The sequence below is a fragment of the Aquarana catesbeiana genome, linkage group LG03, assembly GCF_042186555.1.
Source record: "Aquarana catesbeiana isolate 2022-GZ linkage group LG03, ASM4218655v1, whole genome shotgun sequence".
Taxonomy (NCBI): domain Eukaryota; kingdom Metazoa; phylum Chordata; class Amphibia; order Anura; family Ranidae; genus Aquarana; species Aquarana catesbeiana.
Window position 1 is genome coordinate 113,258,372 of NC_133326.1, and position 13,549 is coordinate 113,271,920.

Consider the following 13,549-nt stretch of genomic DNA (forward strand, 5'->3'; position numbering starts at 1 on the left):
GTGGAGATACATTCTGAAAATATAAACTGGTGAGAACATTTCTGTTTGGAAGCAGCTAAGAATTCTAGGTGCCAGAAGTACATGCTCAGGTGTAACATCACATGTCCCTAGGCTTGGAAATCCAAAATATGGGCCTACAGTTACTATATGCTTGTATTTTACATCTGATTTATATGTATTAAAGAACTTTGTGATTAGGAAACATTTTTTTTTTGTAGAAAGAGAGCTGTTAGAGCTATGAGAGAAGTGATGAGGAACTTCCTGACACAAGTAATATATTCAGGGCTCTGTCTGTGATAAAAAGAGACAGATGGTCTTTGAATAACAAGCTGAGTCGGTATCAAGATTCCCTGAATGCATGGAAAATTAAAACCCACGAATGCAATATGATATTTAATATAAAAGTTTAACTTAAAGTGGCTGTAAAGTCAGAAGGCTTTAAGATTAAAAAAAAAAAACCTTCTGTGTGCAGCAGCTCCCCTAATACTTACCCGAGCCTCATCTTGATCCAGCGATGTTGCAGGAGAGACTCGGCTGCCTGGGACTCTCCCTCCTCATTGGCTGAGACAGCAGCGGAGCACCATTGCCTCCCGCTGCTGTCAATCAAAGTCAGTGAGCCAATGAGAAGAAAGACGGGGCATGCCTAGCCTCGGCTCCATGTCTGAATGGACACAGGGAGCTGCTGCTCGGCTGCCCCCATAGCAAGCTACTTGCTGTGGGGGCACTCAGCAGGAGGAAGGGACCAGGAGAGACGAAGAGGGACCCGGGAAGAGGAGGATCTAGGCTGCTCTGTGTAAAACCATTTCACAGAGCAGGTAAGTATGACATTTTTGTTATTTTTAACAACGGAAATCAAACCTTTAGTATCCCTTTAATTTACTTGACCTTTTTTGCTGCTGTTTAAAGATTATATTTAAAAATATATATATATACACAGTGCCTTGAAAAAGTATTCATACCCCTTGAAATTTTCCACATTTTCTCATGGTACAATCAAAAACGTAAATGTATTTTACGGGGAAATTATGTGACAGACTAACACAAAGTGACACATAATTGTGAAGTGGAAGGAAAATGATAAATGGTTTTCAAAATTTTTACAAATAAATATCTGAAAAATGGGGCGTGCATTTGTATTCAGCCCCCTTTACTCTGATACCCCTATGTTGTGACAGGGAAAGCTGGTCAGAGTTGATGGGAAGATGGATGGAGCCAAATACAGGCAATCTTAGAAGAAGATAGTACAAAAAAATAAGTGAGAAAGCTGCGCGTAGTTCCCTGGTGACTGAATATACAAATATATCAATTAAAAAAGGGTTTATTTAAGTATAAAAGACAAACATACACAAGAAACTGGGGCATACAGCCCATAAATGTATACAATAACATGCGTGTACAATAGGTGGTCAGACATAAACAACAAACATAATATAGGGAGCTTGCTAACACGTTTCGTGGCACCCAGGCCGCTTCCTCAGGGCTTCATTTCATGAGTCTGGTTCCACAGATCTGATATACATAAAATAAAACAAACATAATCAACATATACATTGACCTAATGCCATACATTGCTCTGTATTCCCCCTTCTCTCACCATTTCACGGGATAGGGAAATATATGGCATTAGGGTAATGTATATGTTGATTATGTTTGTTTTATTTTATGTATATCAGATCTGTGGTGGCAGACTCATGGAATAAAGCCCTGAAGAATGGCCTTGATGCCGCAAAACATGTTGGCAAGCGCCATATAATATGTTTGTTGTTATGTCTGACCACCTATTGTACACATGTGATTTTATACATTTGTGGGCTCCTGTTTGTCCTAGTTTCTTGTGTATGTTTGTCTTTTATACTTGAATAAACACATTTTTAATTGATATATTTGTATATTCAATCACCAGGGAACTACCATTTAATGTCGAGCTTTTTCACTTAATTTTTTTGTACTATTTAGGGCTGGTGTTTCTTTATGGTTTTCAAGCTGTCCTAGCCTTGGGCCTTGACTATCTATCTACTTTCTTGGTCTAATCCTAGAAGAAAACCCGTTGGAGTCTGCAAAAAACTTGAAACTGGGGCGGAGGTTCACCTTTAACCTCCCTGGCGGTATGATTATGTCCGATTTTTGCGTCTCAAAGCGGTACAATTATTTTGCATAGACATTTATATAGTTTTATATTGTAGGCCTGTAATTCTTAGCAATAACACACTTAAATCTATCCAAACAAGAGTCTAGTAGATATCCCAAGTATGATGATGTTTGAAACACAAAATCATAAAGTATAATATAATAAATAAATAATTATAAAAAATAATAATAATAAAATTAATTTCCCCACAATTCACTATCGCTCAGTTCTGCAAGTGTTCTAATTTACTATCGTTGTTTTCTAGCTGGTCTAAAAACCACTTTTAACGTAAAGGGACACGTTTTGGTTGCTATGCACAATCTCCAGTTCCCGGGCAGAAAGAACAGTATATATCATATAAAACTGCATGCAGGGTATTGGACAAACCACTAGGGACAAAAGGGATATGAAATGATTTCATACAGTACTGTAATCTGTAAGATTACAGTACTGTTTGTATTATGATTTTTACATTTTTGAATTTGCCGCTGGGCTTCGCCCCCGTGCGTCGCGACGCTCGCAGGGAACGGAGCCTGGGACACAGAGGCATCAGGTGGAGGACAGAGCCCGCAGACACAGCGGGGGGACATCGCAGGATCCTGGGAGCAATGTAAGTATACCGCACCAGGATCCTGCAATGCAATCCCGAGTGTGGTTCGGGGTTACTGCTAATGGTACTGAAATTTAACCCCGAGCCACACTCGGAAAAACCGCCAGAGAGGTTAAGCAGGACAACGACCCTAAACATACAGCCAGAGCTACAAAGGAATGGTTTAAATCAAAGCATATTCATGTGTTAGAATGTCCCAGTCAAAGTCCAGACCTAAATCCAATTGAGAATCTGTGGCAAGACTTGAAAATTGCTGTTCACGGACACGATCCATCCAATCTGACAGAGCTTGAGATATTTTGCAAAGAAGAATGGGCAGAAATGTCACTCTCTAGATGTGCAAAGCTGGTAGAGACATCCCCAAAAAAGACTTGCAGCTGAAATTGCAGCTTAAGGAGGTTCTACAAAGTATTGACTCCGGGGGGGCTAAATACAAATGCACCCCACACTTTTCACAGATTTATTTGTAAAACATTTTGAAAACCATTGATCATTTTCTTTCCACTTCACAATTATGTGCTACTTTGTGTTGGTCTATCACATAAAATCCCAATAAACTACATTTACGTTTTTGGTTGTAACCTGACAAAATGTCTTAAATTTTATGTGGTATGAATACTTTTTCAAGGCACTATACATCCTTAAAATGTTTCAGTGTCTTTCATTTTCCACTGGCCCCTTTATGGTCAGAGATGCATCAACCAGTGCTTTGAAAACGGCAAACCTATTTTACTATGGGCATGTGCAAAATTTATTTTACAACCTTTTATTTAATTGTACATTATCCTTAAAAAGGTCTGGGTTATGTATGCTGGAATTGGTATCTCTGTTATATACAGACTGGGAGCATGTAGTATGGTTTGTTTGAATGAAAGTCAGTCCGAACTGTATCTTGGTATAGTGTATCTATAGGCAAAATGTTTTCTTTGTTTTTGATAGCATGGGAAAGGATTAGAACCCCTGTCAGATTTTACTACTGTGCAAAAATCTGTTGGAGAGATTTTCCTCCTCTTCCTGTTTTGGGGACAACAGAACAGGAAGAGAGGGAAAATCTACCAATGAAAAAAAAAGATGTCAAAAAACAGCTGACAAGGGGGCTAGCATCCCCCTGCTTAACTTAAAAAAAACAAAAAAACAAACAATTTAACATCTGTCTGTGTTGCTGTTGGAGAATTGGCTTCACTGGGACAGTTAATGAGGGGAAACCCCTGTAATAGAGCTCCAGTTCTAACCCTTACCCACTTAATCTAAAACTAAAAAAAATGGTCATAGATACACTTTTGAAGTGATTTTTTTTTTTTTTTGGAAAATTCCACTATGTGTCTTCCCTTTCACACAGCATGCCTAAAAAAAATTAAAAATGTATTTCTTACCCTTTTTAGATATTTCTCAGGAGGAGGCTGACTGCAAGATTTTTGAACAATGTTAGAGTGAGCCCAAGTCTGTCCTCATTACCATACAAAGCAAAAACCTGGTTGAACTTGATGAACTAGATGGACTTGTGTCTTTTCTCAGCTAGATTAACTATGTAGCTACTAAGGATGAGCTCCAGCGCGTTCGCAAGCTGCACGTGCCGAGCCCGCCAGGAAGTCGGCACTGCACAGCGCTAATCACAAGCAGTGAGACATTTCCCGGTGTGCAGCTGCAGAGATCGGGAAATGTCTCACTGCCTGTGATTAGCGCAGCGCATTGCTGACTTCCTGGCGGGATCGGCACATGCAGCTTGCAAACGCGCCGGAGCTCATCCTTAGTAGCTACGTAAGAAGCCCAGCTTCTTCGCCTTTAACCCTTTGTTAGGACAGATAGGGGTTGATTTACTAAAACTGAACTGCACTGAGTGCAAATCTGGTGCGCTGCGCTAGAAATAAAAAATAAAATCTATTGAAAATAACTAAAAGCAGCCAGCACCAAAAAGTCTAATACTAAACTCAAACATAATGTGATAAATAAAGATGCAGCGCTAATATAATGCAATAATAAATTGATCAAAAAAAAATTTGGTGAAAAAACTCAACTGAGAAAACTAAAGCAGATACGATGTGTGGTATCTGCTTTAGTTTTCTCAGTTGGGAGTTTTTTCGCCAAATTTTTTTTTGATCAATTTATTATTGCATTATATTAGCGCTGCATCTTTATTTATCACAGCTGTGCATAGAAACCAATCAGCTTCCAAGTTTTATTGCCAATGCTTACTTGAACAAGCTGAAGTTAGAAGCAGATTGGCTACCATGCAACAAATTTTGCACTCTCTAGTTTTAGCAAATACACACCCCACAGTGTTCAAATCTAGCTCGAATGATAATGAAGATCTGCCTGCACAGTTTAAAGGGGGTTGGGCATCAAACACAACTGCCCAGTCCCCTCATATACAAATAGAACTATATAAGAGTTTTCCTTGCTGAAGTGTCCAGAGAAAAGAGCATCTAAAAAAAGTAAGCTGCAACTTTTAAATATGTTTTTAAGTTATGCTTTGCTGTGAAAAGGGTCATGCAACAAATATAAAGTAGGTGTTATCCCAATTTGAATGCAAGAGTGGAAATATACTTCAGGCCCAGGCACTGCAATATGGAACCTCAAAAGACAAAATAATTACAAAAAATAAGGGAAACAGTGAGCACGGTTTTCTTTTACTATGTTTTATTAACTGTGCTTTTTTTTTTTTTTTTTCAACAAGAACCCAAAAGGATTCAGGCTCCAAGAAATTCTACTGAAGACTTTGATGCGGACTACATGGGAATATCCTGGAAGAATTGAGTTTTTATTTTGTAAATAGCATTTCAGAAACCTAAATGTCAGCAGTCATTGAAATCATGTTAAGAGCAATTTGAAGTTGAAATAAAGTGTTAATAGGGTAGGATATTCTTTTATTTTGTTTCTTTCATTGCTCCTTGCTGGACTCTCAGAACCCTAGACTGGAAGTATTTCTAAGTTTTTCATAGAAGGCAATGAGCACATTGTTGCAGAATCCTGTTGAAAGGTAATCTTCACATAATTATGACCATTGAATGTGTATGACAAAATCTGTAGAGAATTCAGCCAACATGCGCTATTTATTAGATGTGGTTGTCCAGGGCAAAAAAATGTTGGGATATCATCAACTATTAAATAACATTCATTAATATTGCAAGAGATGACATTTGTGAAAATGTAAGTCTTAAAGCCCATCTTCAGAAGAAAAAAACTGCCATTCCAGTGGAGGCCCACCACACTGCAAGGGTTAACTTCTCATTCAGTGTTGGGGTGCCAGAATATGGACTAAATACTTAACTTTTTCCATTCTACAGCAGAATCCCTCCAGCAATGCGACTGGTCCCTTCACAGCCTCCGTTCTGTGGTGTTCCCACCACGGTCACAAGCTCGCCCCTACAATGTACAATGCAGGGTTAATAGCCCTGCATTATACTTGATGACAAGGAGGGACTGCTCACAGGCCAGAGATTTGGTGAGAAGCGGCCAATACCAGAGCAGGGGTAAAGGTAGGTAGCAGTGCCTGTGACTGCACCCCCTAGTCCAGGGGTCTCCAAACTTTCTAAACAAAGGGCCAGTTTATTGCCCTTCAGACTTTAAGGGGGCCAGCATCAGTTGGAGTATACATTGCCACATTTGTTATTAGTGGGAGGAATAGTACCCCATCATTGGCATCACTGGGAGGAATAGTGCCTCATTGTAGGTGTTAGTGGGATAAATAGTGCTACATTGTTAGTGTCAGTGGGAGAAATGGTGCTCCATTCTTGGTGTCAGTTGGCAGAATTGTGTCTCGTATCAGTGGGAGGAATAGTGCCCAAGGGCTGGATAAAAGCCAGAAAAGAGCTGCATCCGGCGCGCGGGCTGCAGTTTAGAGACCACTGCCCTAGACCATGGTTTCTCAACCGAGGTTCCACAAGCCGTCCCCAGGTTTTCTGCAGTATATTACCTTTGCAGTAGATGTATATTCAAAGGTGTTTTAATGTTTTAATGCGTGCTGCCAGCAAGTACCACCAGGGAACATTGATACCCAATGCTTCCCCAATAGTTCTGGCTCCTGGCATCATTGAAGATAGGGGGATGGGATGAGAGGAGCAGCATACAAAGCCAGCAGCATGCGGAGCAGCAAGAACTACTGGTACTATACTCTGTACCGTATGAAGTAATAATATTATTCAGGATTTATAAAGTGCCAACAGTTTGCACAGCGCTTTACAATCTAAATAGAAGACAGTACAATTACAATACAATAAAATACAAGAGGGTCCTGCTCATAAGAGCTTACAATCTAAAAGGGTGGAGCAAGTGACACAAAAGGTAATAACTGTGGGAAATGAGCTGATGGAGGAATTAAAAATTCAGTTGGCTAGAGAACATGCGGTCTTGGGAGGAGCAGAGAGGACAGTTTGGGTGATAATATAATGTACTATACTATAAAGTATACTATGTTACACTGCTGTTAGATGACAAAGATCAAGATAGTCATAACAGTATATGGGCCGTTGTGTACTCTATATACTGCATGTGTATAAACTTTATACACATACAATATATACATGGCAGCCCAAGTACATTTGCGGTGATCTTGATCTTTGCCATCTGACAGCAGTACAACTATTACAGGTGAAAATGTAAAGGATAAAATTGATGACTGTCCAACAAATCTGGACACCAGGCTTGTTATGAAGTTGCTGAGAAAGTTCTAGTGTGCATACATGGGAATCTGCTTCTACTAGCTTGCATTTGAACAATGTACTAAAACCATTACTTAGTAATCAGGTAATGAGTAAAGGTCTGCTCACTAAAACTTAATAGACACAACCAGATAAACTTCCTTGAAGGGCCATACAGCGATAATCTAATAAGGATCAAAGCTAAAATGTAGAGCACTGTCAAACCCAAAGCTTTAACATAGAAATAAATACAAGAGAACACAGCCTGCCTACTAAGATCTTTTTGTTTTCACACCGAACTGTTCTGAAGCTTTATCCATCAAAGTTTTTGCTATTTAAAATGTAATTTAAAATTGCAACAGCTCATTTTGAGACATTTCTTTATCTTATGAGGCACTTAAAGTAAAGTGCTTAAAGACTACAGACATTAAAGTATTTCCATTCTCTTAACAAGCAGTAACAGATCTTTAGCTGCATTTACTATGAAGTCATTTATCATCAAAGATCACAACAGTGACTGTAAAGTCTGGTTTCAGTGGGTCTCTAAGGACCTGTTCAAACTAGTAGTTGGGGGAGGCGTTAAACCTCACATTTGAGCTGCTCTTTAACCACTTTCATCCAATACCCCCTTTAGCTGCAGAGGAAACAGCCAGGGGGTGTACGCTTGCCATGGCCATAATGCTTTGCTTTACAGTTGCAGCAAGAATTATAACCCTTGTCAAGTGAATGCGATGCATGTGGTTGCAGTGTGCCAGTGCTGGGTGCAAGGGGTTACAGCAGGAGATGTGCAGGTGATACAATGCCTCCTCACCCCCTGTCAAATGTTCTCAGAAGAGCAATCCAAACACTAATTGCTCTTCTGGTGTAATAGAAAGTAATTGGTAAAGATCTAAGATTTCACTGCCTCTTTTGTGAACTTTGAAGATAATTTCTCCACAATGCCTATAGATACAGAGGCAAATGTGTGCTTGTTTTAAAATGCTTTACTGCTTGTCCAGAATATATAAATGGTGTATCTGGGTACTCTTCTAGCTAGTAGGAGACCAACAAGAGGAGTGCGGGGACTCCCCGCCGTAGTCTGCTGCTGTCAAGGTGGGGGGGGGGGTGGGGTGTGATCCTCTGTCCTCTCCTCCTCCCTCCTGCCTGGAGCTGTCTGTAGCAGTGGTAATACCTACCAGAGTTTAGGAGGGACTGGATGATGTGGCCATATGGAACCCTGGGAGATAGAGGAGCGCTGCATGGTAGAGGTGAATGGGACAACAAACTCCAACTCACAGGAAACCCTGAAAAAGGAGGATGGGAGCAGAGAGTTTTCATTTGCGTTGAGACCCAGAGTGGGGGCTTGCTGTGTGGGGTTTGGAGTTGGACATGCCTGTATGCTGTGTGCGCAGAGACTGGAGACAGCCACTGAGGACTAGAGTGCTGTGGATCGAGCCCAAAAGGACTGAGCCTTGAAGACTAGATTGCAAGGACTGAGCAACCGAGGATCAGGTTCTTGAGGACCAATGTCAGATAACTGTCCAGGACAAGATGTCGCTGGGTGCCAGGGCTGGTGAGTGGTTGCAGGTGTGCTTGCTTCACCACTGTTTTTGCAGTTCAGAAGAACAGGACACTCCCTATTTGCTCAATAGCTCCAAAACAAATCACTGCATGCAGACAAAAGGGGAGGGTAATAGGTGCACCATCATATAAACTGGACCCCACTGTAAGCCAGTTGAAATTTGCCGTCAGGCTCCAGATACCGAACAACATTCCAGGGGTACACCTCTAAAGGAAATATACACATATCTACACTCAGGGGGATATACACAGAGTGCTGGTACACTTTTTGATCATTTGTTGAAGAGGCATACTGTGAGACTTTTCCTTACTGTTTCTGCTGCTCGCTGCTTATACAGTTCACTGTTTGTGCTACTCTTTTGCCAGTGCTGCTGATACTAGGTTAATTTTGCTTAGTACCATGGTGATTTTGATTAGCTGCCATCACTGGCGTAGCTACAGGGGTTGCAGGGATCGCAATTGCGACCCCACCCCTGCTCCAAGGGGCCAATGTGGCCCCCTGTCACATTATTCCATGTCACACTGTGGGAAAAAGTAAACTCAGAGGGCCTGGGCCAGCTAGGAGTTGTAGTCTTTTCCTGCAGACAAGACTGGGCGCTGTGGCGAGGGATGGACTACAATTCACAGGATGCTTTGTGTCGGTGAACAGTCATGGAATGCAGCGCAGGGCTCCCGGCTGGCCCAGGCCCTCTGAGTTTACTTTTACCCAATGACACAGTGTGACAGGGCAGGTTAGGTGGAGAGCAACATCTGGAGTTCAGGAAGTGGGAAACAGAGAGGGAGACTTCTAATAGTGTTCAGTGGAGCTGAGAGTCTGCATAAGGTGAGCTGCCTGATGTAGGCAGAGGAAATGCATGGTGATTATTCAGCAACTACCCGACAAAGTTTATTTGTGTGTGTTGCATGGTACTGCAAGTGCTTGTTGTATGTGCACTGCCTCTCAGAGCCGAGGGAGACTAATTCTGGAGATCTGTACAGTTCTATGCCTTGAAAAGGGGCTGGAAGAGTTAGGTCTGTACTAAGGCTGGGGTGGAACCAAGGAAGTGTGGTCTGGCTATATTGAGGATATGGGCTGGCAGGAGGGCCTGTACTGAGGGGGGGGGGGCGTCAGCAGTATGTACTGAGCAAAGGGGTCTATACTTAGTGGAAAGGGCGGTCTGTACTGCGGAGTGTCCGTGCTTAGTGGAGAGGGGGGTCTGTACTGAGAGGGGGACTATACTTACTGGAAAGGGGGGGTCTGTACTGTGGGAGGGGGGTTTATACTTAGTGGAAAGGGGGGTCTGTACTGAGGGAGGGGGGTCTATACTGAGCAAGGAGGGTCTGTATTTTGTAGAGAGGGGGGGGGGGTCTATACTGAGGGGTGGGCTGATGGGGAATATCCTAAAACAGATGGCCTCTCCAGGCCTCTGCAAACTCTGTGTAGAGGTAATCAAAAGAATAAAAGGGTATGTCAGAACTTGGACAGCTTAACCACTTCAGCCCTGGAAAGATTTGTCCCCTTAATGACCAGGCCATTTTTTGCGAAAAGCACTGCGTCGCTTTAACTGACAATTGCGTGGTCGTGCAACACTGTACCCAAACAAAATTGGCCTCCTTTTTTTCCCACAAATAGAGCTTTCTTTTGGTGGTATTTGATCACTTCTGCAGTTTTTATTTTTTGCGCTATAAAAACAAAAAAAAGACCGACAATTTTGAAAAATAATGCTATAATACATATCCAAAAAATAAAATGTATTCATTAGTTTAGGCCGATATATATATACTTCTACATATTTTTAGTAAAAACAAAAATCGCAGTAGGTGTAAATTGATTGGTTTGTGCAAAAGTTATCTCGTCTACATACTATGGGATAGATTTAGGCACTTTTTATTTATTTGTTATTGTTTTTACTGGCAGCTATCTGCGATTTTTAGCGGGACTGCGACATTGCAGCGGACAAATCGGACCCAAAATGACCCTTCTTGGGGACCAGTGACATTATTACATTGATCAGTGCTATAAAAATGCACTGATCAATGTATAAATGACACTGGCAGGGAAGGGGTTAACATCCAGGAACATGACAGAGATCACTGTTCCCAATCACTGACATGTCATCTGGCAGAACAGGGAATCGCCTTGTTTACATAGGCAGTTCTCCATTCTGCCTCTGTACACCGTGATCTTGGGTCGCTGGCGGACACAGAGTCTGCCAAACCCGCGAGCATGCACCCGCTATCTCCCGTGTTTAAAGACCGACGTACACCTACTGCAGTTTACACAGGAGAGCCAAGCTGCCGCAGTATGATGGTGGCTGGTCAGCAAGCGGTTAATATGTTATAAGGCTCCGAAATAACTCTTTAGCCAATTAGAGTATCTTTGCGTTCAGTGAAAGTGGCAGTTGGGGGGCCCCAGGTCAACTTTTGCATCAGGGCCCACAAGCTTCAAGCTACGCCTTTGACTGCCATAATACATCCGTTTGTTTATTGCAAACAGACTTCTTTACCTGTTCATTGATTTTTGTGAATTGCCATTTATTTGCCTTGTGATAATATACTTACTTTATTTACAACTAAGTAGCCTGGTGCCTATTTCCTATATCTAATATAGATGTGGGTAGCATTCTAATAGTCAAGCTCATAGGTGTTTGCAACATCTTTTAACCTAACCCCATGTGTCAGAGGGGATGAAGCAGTTTTCAGAGTCGTGGCAAAGAACAGAGAGGCTGTCATACCAAGCGACACTTCAGGGGTAAGCACTGCAAATGCTTTAGCATGCACTTTCTGTGCACGGGTTCTTTTAAATTCCCACTTTCTATGTGGCAAATGACAAGTACATAGTGTTCTCACCTATGTGCATTGTTCCTGTCTGGTGTTCATGTATAATATCACTGTTGCATTTCCATGGAGTGCTCCTGAGACCTCAAAATAAAACACTAGCTTATATGCTGTCTGTCCTTATTAGCTACCTCAAGTTTGTGCATTACCTAGCAGTTTACTGACATTTCCTTGGCTTGTCCTTGACTAAAGTATTATCTCCTGCTGATCCACTGCTGGCCCATGACTTGATTGGGACTTTGACATTATCTTCTGCTGATCTGTGGCTGACCTTCAGCCTGTTGCTAACCTTTGACTTATTCTTGACTTGCCACCTGCTTCCCTCTTTCAAAACACCCGCTGCTGTCTGCTCATGACTGTCCCTTGGAGCTTTCTCCTCAATGTGTGGACATCTCAAATTTCAGGCCACTAGTGCAACATGGATTGCACAAGTCACATAACAAGTCAAATTCAATGTTTCCCCAAAGAGTGGAGAGATATACAAGTGGCCGGTTCCCACTCAGCAGCTTATTATTTGTGACATGACTACATTACAATGATAAGCTCCTACAGAGGCCACAGAGTCCAGCTTTTATATCAAGAGTGGATTAATAAAAAAAAAATTCTATGCCCATGACATAGTGGTAGTACACTAAGAGATTAATATTACAAATCATATTTGGCTCGGGATGTAATGCTTGATAACAGAGCGGAAACAGATGTCATATTAGCCTTGCTTTTTTAGGCTCACATTTTAAAATACAATTATATACAGCTTTCTATAACGTATATACCAATACCAACGTGCAATTTAGCATGATCCCATATACAATCACCAATAAAGTGCTTCCATTTTATACTAATATAAATTAAATATATCACTTTCCAATTCATATTTCCGATGTAGCAACATAAAGTGCTCCGATACTCTTAATATTTCATAGATATACATCCTCCCATAGCGATCTCTAATTATATTAGTTCCAAAAAAAAAAAAGAAGAAAAAACACATAAAAGTCATTGTAAGAATAAATCAATGAATCTTCTATAAAGGGTGTTGTGCAATCCACCACACTTCCATATTATTATTAAAAAATCCAGAGAAACTAATTTCCAAGAACAGTGTCCTCCAACACAACATAACTATATCCAAATCCATGCTTCACCTTCTTCCCCGTGTATTAAAAACTCACCAGACCTCCAGCCACCTTAAATTAATAAGAGGGTCTAAAGCCCTTATTTTGTTTTCCATTTAATCAGGTTACTCCTAGTATTTAGATGCAGTCATATAAAGTTAGAAACGTACAGTATTCCATCACTTAAAACCATTTATTTAGAGGTAAACATAATACAAAATGTTTCACCCACATTACTTGTGCCTGGCCCGACACTCAAGATAGTACCACAGAGCACCACTCCAATAGCACTTCCTGCCTTTGTGCATGCGTGCGCTCCAACAATGCGGACTGACATCATATGCCAACACCACCCAACATGTTTCGTCTTCCAATGCATCGTCAGGAGCGCAGGAGAAGGCAGGAAGTGCTTGAGGAATGGCTCTCTATTTCACAAATAAGGCTACTATTCTGAGTAGTGGATTGGGCACAAACAAATGAAAATGCCCTGAACAAAATATCTGGAAAGATGCTGCAGTCCTGTACAGTGTGAAAAGCCTGCTTGGGCTGGTTCTAGCCAGTTGTAATTTACATAAAACTAAAATTTAGATACATTTGAATTTCATTAAAATTTCTTTATCGTGGGTGCAGCATTTCCTAGACTGCATACACATTCACTGACCTATTTTGTTTGTTGCCTGCA

At 41.3% G+C, this 13,549-nt stretch overlaps 1 protein-coding gene across 1 annotated transcript in view; it reads left to right on the forward strand.

Annotated features, from left to right (window-relative positions):
* LMAN1L (lectin, mannose binding 1 like) overlaps window positions 1-5,435 on the forward strand; it is a 109,208-nt gene extending 103,773 nt beyond the window's left edge. Inside the window, exon 3 of the transcript XR_012242790.1 lies at window positions 5,413-5,435. The gene's annotated coding sequence lies outside the window, so the exon portion shown is untranslated. The remainder of the gene's footprint in view (window positions 1-5,412) is intronic.
* The last annotated feature ends 8,114 nt before the right edge of the window (window positions 5,436-13,549 follow it).